At 44.2% G+C, this 8,087-nt stretch overlaps 1 protein-coding gene across 3 annotated transcripts in view; it reads left to right on the forward strand.

The window, feature by feature from the left end:
• HNRNPD (heterogeneous nuclear ribonucleoprotein D) overlaps positions 1-400 on the forward strand; it is a 9,251-nt gene extending 8,851 nt beyond the window's left edge. For 2 of the 3 annotated variants that reach the window (XR_008508350.1, XM_036382344.2), the window contains exon 8: positions 84-400. The gene's annotated coding sequence lies outside the window, so the exon portion shown is untranslated. The other variant, XM_036382343.2, reaches the window with a different exon arrangement.
• Positions 401-8,087: the final 7,687 nt, after the last annotated feature.

Genomic DNA, 8,087 nt, shown 5'->3' on the forward strand with positions numbered 1-8,087 from the left:
AATAAAAAAAAAGCCAACAAAAAAACTTTTCTGCTGGCTGTCAGTTTTCACAGAATGACTTCTTTCTCTTTTCTTTTTTCTAGGTGGAGACGCAGTATTTTCTCATTTGAAGATTCATTTGAGGTGGCACATGCTACCTGCTAATAGCAGTTGAAACTAATTTTTGTATCAAGTCCATGAATTGGAAGTAAGACGTTGGGTCCCTCTGAAGTTTAATTGAGTTTTCATTAAGAAAAAATTGCTTTCATGGTCTTATTTCTTAATTGCTATGCTTAAGAATCAATTTGTTTTATGCCCCTTCCTCAGTATTGTAGCTCAAGTCTTGTGTTCCAAAGCCCAGTGTGACAGTGTCATGATGTAGTAGTGTCTTACTGGTTTTTTAATAAATCTTTTTGTATAACTGTGTGTTGACTGTTTGTTGCAAGAGCAGAGCCATGCGTGCATGTCCTGAATCAGAAAAGCAGTCTCTGTTTTACAGTGGGTGTTGGTGTTGTGCCGTTGAAGGAATGGCACCAGTTAGGTAATGCTGGATTATAAAGGGTACTTGTTTTCCAAAACTGGTTCCCCTCTTGCTAAATGCCTTACATAACAAAGGTGGAACCCTGTTGGATGTGTTACTTAAGGGAGATTGTTTGCAAGGGATGGGAATTCTACACGCTGGATTGGGTAGTAGCTCCTGCTTTATGTGCCCTGTTGCTGTGTGTGATTTTAGTAACAAATCATTGGACAGTGTTAATGGAGCAAGTATGCTACTTCACTCTGCATCAGAGCATGTAGTAATGCTCTGAACTTTAATGGGTGGGGGATTTCTGATGTGGGTGACTCAATGAGAATAGTGGTCCGTACAAAAGCCAAGAAGGCATTTTCTGTATTTTGGACTACAATGATTCAGAAAATACGCATGGATTTTACCTACTGTTTATCTTTAGCAGCTGCCACAATTGTAGAAGATGCCCAGCAGAATGTGTCATGGAAGCAGGTGAGGTGATCAGTAAGCACACCCTGGATTTTAGTTACCTTTGGAACTTGCTGATTACTTGGGTGATGATGTAGTACTAGAAAGATGCCACCAAAAGAGATAACTTAGTGGGCAAATTGCTGCAAATGAGCTGAGTCTGTAACTTCATTTCCAGAGAATGGATCTGCATTTAAGCTGCTGTTCTGTCTTTGAAGCCAAAGTACTAAAAGCTTGTTTACAGGCTGGCTCACAGCAAGGTAAGGTTTAAAATACCCTATAGCTGAGTAAAAAGCTTCTGCTCCCAGTCTCTGCATGTCAGAGGTTTGCTCTTCATAGCACCGATTCCTGGTCAGTCCAGAGTAGAGCTGTAGCAGTGACTGTACTTGTGTGTTAGAGTTGAAAGATGTGGAACAGCACAATCTGCCTGGTCTCAGGCACAGATTAAGGAGGGGTTTTACCCTAATAAAGGTTTGAACTTTGCTTCTGGTCAGGTTGACTTAAGTTGTGATCACATCTCCCAGTTGCCCTTCTGAGTTAGGGCCTGATGTGAAAGCTGTCCAACAGGCAAGGATGCCAAGCCGCCACAGCCATAGGGAATGTCAGCGTGGGGTCTGAGGGCCTGGTTGTACCTCACAGGGTGTGCAGCATCGTTGTCATGGGAGTGTTTGCTGGTGCTGTGAAGGGTAAGGTACCAAATGGGAAAATACACAGAGGTAATAAAACCTAGAGCTGAAAGGGAAGGTTACTGGCCAGCTGGCTTTGTAATTAATTGCTGTTTTGTTATTAGCGAGTATAGAGCTATATGAACATATAATTATTTGTTATCAGCTTGTTCTGTGATCAAGGAAGACATAGGGAGTGCTGTAACCACCTGGGTCACGTTAGGTTACTGATTTGCTTTTATGGCCCCTTCAGAAAAAAATTATGTGTCTGAAGTATGACATGTTCTATATGCATCTGCTGTTTCCTTTGCACTAAGAGATGAAAACTGAGTCATAGTGGAGTGGAATTAACCCCTGAGCAGGGAGGGAACTATCACCTGGACTTGCTTCCTACCTGCTACTTGCAAGCAGCTGCTGTCTCCCGCCCTTTTCTAAATCCTTAATTTTGGTCCTTGTAGCATTTAAATAGGACTGAAAGCAGATTGATTGGACAAGTGTGAGATGGATTTACACGCTCAGAACAGTTTAATAAGCCTGTGGAGGTTGTGCATGCTGTTTCAGCTTTCTATTTAACCTGTGCTTTGCAATGCTTGGCCAGTACTTACCATGAATTCCTTGTGCACAAAGACTGTAGCCTATTCGACAGTACATGCCAGCAGTTACTAATAAATGTATTAAGCCTTTGTATTTTTCAGTCTTTGCCTAGTTCTCAAATGCACTTGGATACAGGAATGTATTTTTTGTCCCTAGTCTCTGTTTCTTCACTGTTGAAGAGCTGCTGTTCTTGATGACTTACTGAACATGCTGAGCTTTGTATATGTATGTACATACTTCTGAGAGAGACTCTGCTCTGCTGCTTAGACTTGTTGGAGGAACTTCCCTAGGTAATGTTGTTCTTCTCAACCTGCAGCTGGATAACATCCTGAATGCTCTCTTTGAGTTGGTTTTGGGGCAGGGGTAGGTTCCATGACCCCCTGCTCAGATGTCCAGTTCAGCTGCACGCAGCTTAGCAAGGAGAGCAAGTAATGTACAAATGTTTAAATAGCTTTTTGTATTAGAAAAATTTGAAGTCTCAGGAAAGCTGGCATCTGGAACCTTCCCTGTCAGCTGTGGTAGAAGAGCTGTGAGCTTTCTGTCAGTGCAATGTCATTATCACTTTGCAGCTTCGCTGTCTCACTGTGTAGGCAATGAAGTGTTGTGTTGGCTGAGCTCTTTGGTTTCCAGATGTATGGGAAGTTAAAGCCAACTTCAGCTCTTGTGAGCAATGAGGAGGAACGTTTTTCTAGTGACCTTGGAGTTTCACTCTTGTAAATTGGAATTTGCAGTTCCTCAGCCAGGAGACCATTTGGCAAATGGTCTCTCATCATGCCCCCTTGCTTAGGAGCAGTGCAAAAGGGTAGCTGAGCTGGGATTCTTGCTGCTCTGTGCTACATCTCTGGAAGCCCAGGGCTAGTTTTCACTTCAAGTGTCTTCACGTAAGTACTTGTAAACTTTGTGCTTGAAGTTAGAGTTGGCAAGGTTCCCTACACATCTTCTGTAAGGTAAGATAGTCCTTGCAACCTTTGTACATAGAGACAGAACTTGTATTTTTCCTTGCTGGGGGAATGAGAGGGTTTCAGTGTTACATACAGGTAGCATGTTTTGGTCAGGATGATGGTCTCAGCCAGTGATCCCAGCAGCTTGGCTTCCCTACCTTCTAATTCCATGATCCTCATGCCTTTATCCCAGCACTGGAGCAGCCAGGTGATAATGTACTCACACAAGTGTGTTTGCTGCAAAAGACCTGTAAACTGTTATTTTCAGGATTTTGTTCTGTGGCTGGTTTTCTCTTAGATGACCATTGAAATTCATGCCGTGCTAAGAATTACAATCAGTTCTCTCTTAAAGCTGTGGCTTTGGACTGAGTAGCAAAGCATTTTGAGAAAATGTCCTCATTTTCTTACAAAGCAGTGTCGGGTTGCGGATAGAGATTTGCAACCAAATAATCTTCAAAAATAATCTTCTAAAGGTGACTTCCCTCTGTAGCTTAGTCTAACCTTTTTTGTAAGGAAAAATGAACATTCTTTTACCTCATGTGTGGCTGGTACAACCCTTGAAGAAAGCAAAGGCAGAGACGGGGGCAGTGCTGAACTCTGATAGACAGGCTTGCCTGTCAATAGATTGAGTGCTTGTGCATGAAGTGATTGGATGCTAAGGTCTGAATAAATTGGGCACTCATGCATAAGCTAATGAAGCTTTAGGACATTCAGGTGTGAAATGATGGGATGCTGCTCACAGTGTCATGGGCTGTTCGTGCATAAAGCTATTGTGTGTTCATGCATGAGCTGATCTGTGCCTGTCATGCATGCCATGGCTCCTGCACTGCCTGCTCAGCCACTTGCATACTGGTTGGACTTTGTGTTTGCTGCCAGCTGGGAACATGTGGATATCCATTCACACATCTCCCTCTACCTCCAGTCCTGGCTGGCCAGTGAGCACACAACAGTATTTTCTGCAGGAACTGGCCTAGAATAACTCCAAACCCAAACAAGCTTTTGGGCAGGAGATGCTAACTGTGTGACAGGCCATACAAAAAGAGCTTTTATCTGCTGCATCCAGGGAATTGACAGAAGATGACATTGCTCTTGCCTGCCCATGGATACAGAGCACATATTTGCAGCCAGCACTGACAAAGAGCTTATGATGAGATCCATGGGGTCGATGGTGTGCTGGCCTGGCTTTTATATTCCATTAAATGAATTGAGTGCCTGCATGAGTCACTAGAACCCCAGACCCTGGTTTCTCCTAATTCCCAGGAGCCCCATGGCAGCCTTTTTGGAATGCAGTGGCTATGGGGATTCAAGAGCCTTTGGTTTCCCAATGGAACTGCCCTCCGTGCCCTCCCAAAAAAACATTGTCCCACCAGTGCTCCCACTCTTCTGGCCAGTGGCCAGAGGTGCTGTGTAAAGCTGGAGTTTGAAGAAGCAGGAGCTGAACTAACTTATGACTTCAAATAACTTGAGCAGTAACATGCTGGAAAATGTCCATCAGCAGATAAAAGCAGGAGCAACTCTTTTTCTGAGCATCCAGTACTGGAGGTAGAGCTTCAACAAAGTGGAGTTGGAATGAGCTGGAAATCAAAATAAGCCTATGTCTGTCAGCTGGAGCTGTAGGAAGCCAGAACTGCTACACAAAAGCAGGAGTTTCAACAAGCTTGACCTGGAATCACCTTCAACTGAAAACAAACCAGAGCTATAAGAAGCTGGAGTGTTCAGTAACTGGAATTGACATCACCTGAACTGAGCAGCAGCAGCATGCCTCTTCACAACTGTGCAGGAGCTGGAGCTGCAAGACAGAGCCAGAGCTTTAAGAAGCAGCAACTGAAGGTAGCTGGGGCTTCCTGAGTAGTAACATGCTGGACCCTCTGTCAGCAAGAGCTGTAGGAAGCATGAGCCTCTCTTATCCAGAGCATCCAGCTGCTGGAGTGCCCGTTAGCTGGAACTGCAACAAGCTGTGGTGTCCATCAGCCAGGGCTGCCTTCCAGCACTGCTCAACAGAGGAGCAGCTGCTATCCACAGCCTCTGTTAGCCAGAGCCAAGGGAGAAATGACAACAGGAACTCCTGTCCTGCTGGCACAGACCCTGCCAGAGCAGGGGATGGGAACATGCCAGGTGAGAGCTGCAGCAAGCAAGTGCAGCCCTATATTACCTGCACAAGGATCACCTCAGGGCCTCACCCCACATCCCACTGCCCCAGCCAGGGACTAGGGCAGGCTGTGAGAGCTGGGGACACAAGTCAGCAGGTCACAGCTAAAACCTGATGCTCTTATCTCTCTTCAAGTCATGATGCTTATCTGATGACAAACACACTTTGCTTTGTAATGAAACAGGCAGCTCCTTCACTGAAAGAGGGGAAGGTACAACCCCAGCAGTGTGACATGTGATCCTTTAAGGGTTAAGGGTTTTTACTGCTTTAAACTGCCTTTTTTAAGCCTTTGGTTGAAATTCTATCTCTGTAGCCTTGCTAATTATATTTATACTTTCACTTGACACTGGGTGGCAGCAGCTCTATGAGCACACTAGTCAGTAATCCATTTCCTTCTCCTTCAATATTTTCACGGTTCAAGTACCAGAGCAATAAATTGGAAGTGCTTATCATTTTTTGACATTTCTATATATATTTATGCAGAATAGTTAGCAAATTAGCAGTTGTCTTTATCTCCTCTTAAAAAGAAGAGAAAAGTACATTTTCATAAAATTTCTGGTTCAAATGTTCCCTGAGATGGCGGGGGAGACTGAAAAGGCCTTCTCAGGTTTCTGACTTTCACCTTGACTGCCTGATTGGCACACCCACAGTATTTCCCTTTCAAGCTGGTTTGTTTCCAGATCCTCTGCTCTCATTGTTGAACTTCTTGGCTGCGAATTTCAGCCTCCCACATTCTCCCCCTTGTCCTTAATGTGGTTGTTAAATTAGTCAAGTTATTCAGTTACATTGCTGTTACTCCTTTCGCACATTATAACAACTGTTAAATGCAAGTTTCTCTTTCCAGGGTTCAGTCCTCTTAAGGGATGAGTGTTTCATCCATAAATACCAGATTTCATGATTACACCGACCCCTAGGGGAGTTCTTGTGGAACTGTGTTCTCTTCCTTTTCAGAATGCCTTTTCTTTCTTTGCCGTGGTATGAAATTGCCATGCAGACAAGAGAAAACAAGTCCTGCAGGGGGGAAATCAGCATGTCACCAGCTACCATCAGCCTGTGAAAAAAAAAAAAGACAGGCCAAATTCCAACCTCTTTTGGCTTTAGACCATTAGGAGTCTTTTGCAGTGAGAGCTTTAAGAACATTTAGGGAAGAGACAATGATAATGTGGGGTATTTTGGAGTTTTTTCCTTTGGATGCTTTGGGTTTTTTGTGCTGCACCTCTATACATCAAAAGCAAACAGCAGCACACCGACAGGTCTTCAGCAGAAGGAACTTGAAAATCATTTAGCCATTTTTTGGCCAGGGTGGGCTCAAATCTGCAGGCCTTCTCTAAGGAAAGGGCCAGGAGAAAAGTCAAATCTGTGTGCAAAACAGGTGTAATTTAAAACTGGAAGACAAAAGCTGTGCTTTTCTCCTGGCTGAGAAGACAGGCAGTAGGCAGTTGCAGACAACAAAATCTTATTGCTGCTGTGTGATGGTAATGACAAAGAGTCCATCTCTCAGGTGTGGGGCTCTGTGGACTCCTGGCTTGGCTTTAAGGACAGCCAGAAGTTGTGATGTGCACAGGCTCACTGCACAATTGGATCCACTTTTTAACCCAGTGGTCATTCCTGGACCTGGTGTCATTAGGACACATGGGGGATGCCACCTGCTAAGCTGGAAACAGCCTCAGATTTTCCGTAGGCATCAGGTCCTGCACGCAAAATCAGATGCAGTAGTTTCCAACAGTTGTCTTCTAACAGCTGCTTCAATAAATCCATAGTTTATAAAATTCAGTGTGACAATGCCTATTGTTAAGAATCTCACAAGCTCAACCAATAAACCCCACTGAATCTAATCAATTTGTAGCGAGCTCATTGCAAAATAGATTTCAGAGAGCTTGACACTGAGCCACTGCACATCAGGAGTCACAATGAGCTCACTTTGGGAATTCTGCCAAAGGATGCACCTGACCCCTGAGTTAAATCCTGCTACTGTCTTGCTGCTATCCTCAAGACAGACAGCTGGGCAATATTTATGTGGCAAACAACAGATAATGGGTTTACAAGAAAATAATTACCCACCTTTTCCGTGCCTGGTGTTCAGCTCAGTTTGCTTTGAACTCCATGTCTGGCACCATCTTTCCCATGATGTACAGAAGAACCAAGCCCTCACCTCCTGCCTTTGATTACGAGAATGGCACCACAACTATGGGAACCACATCCCTGAACGTGGCCATGCAGCCACTTTGGTGGTGAGAAATACAACTCAGAAACAAGTTTCTGTACTGGATGCCTTCCTGTGTGCATGTTGATTTATCCCTACTGGTTTAGGCCCTATACCAAGATGTAAAGAAGTCAATCAGAAATGTTCAGATCCATGCCAGGAAACAAAATAACTGTGCTACAACATCTAGGCACAAGGAACTTAAGAGAGAAAGAGTGCCAGTCTTGTGCTGCCTTGCAAAAAGTGGGAAGGGAGGAAGAATTCAGGACAGTGTGCTATGTTACAGTTGGGAAGGCTGGTTTTAATTTTCTCTTCTTCCCCACACTTTCTACACAATTTTGAGGAAGCCAAATTGTCAAACTGTCAAAGGAGTCAAAACCCAAAGTAACACACAGTCCTCTAGAGGGACTTCAAAATCATCAAGGGACTTAAATCTCTCAGGACTTTGTCAGACAAAGATAAAAATTCTTCCTGCCACTACACTGTATCCTCTCACTCTGCTGCTGTTCCTGCCTCTCTGAAGTGCTCACCTGCATCTCCACTCTGATCTGGTAGCTGGGGAAAGGCACTTTCATCTCAC

Source organism: Molothrus ater, chromosome 4 (assembly GCF_012460135.2).
Source record: "Molothrus ater isolate BHLD 08-10-18 breed brown headed cowbird chromosome 4, BPBGC_Mater_1.1, whole genome shotgun sequence".
Classification (NCBI taxonomy): Eukaryota; Metazoa; Chordata; class Aves; order Passeriformes; family Icteridae; genus Molothrus; species Molothrus ater.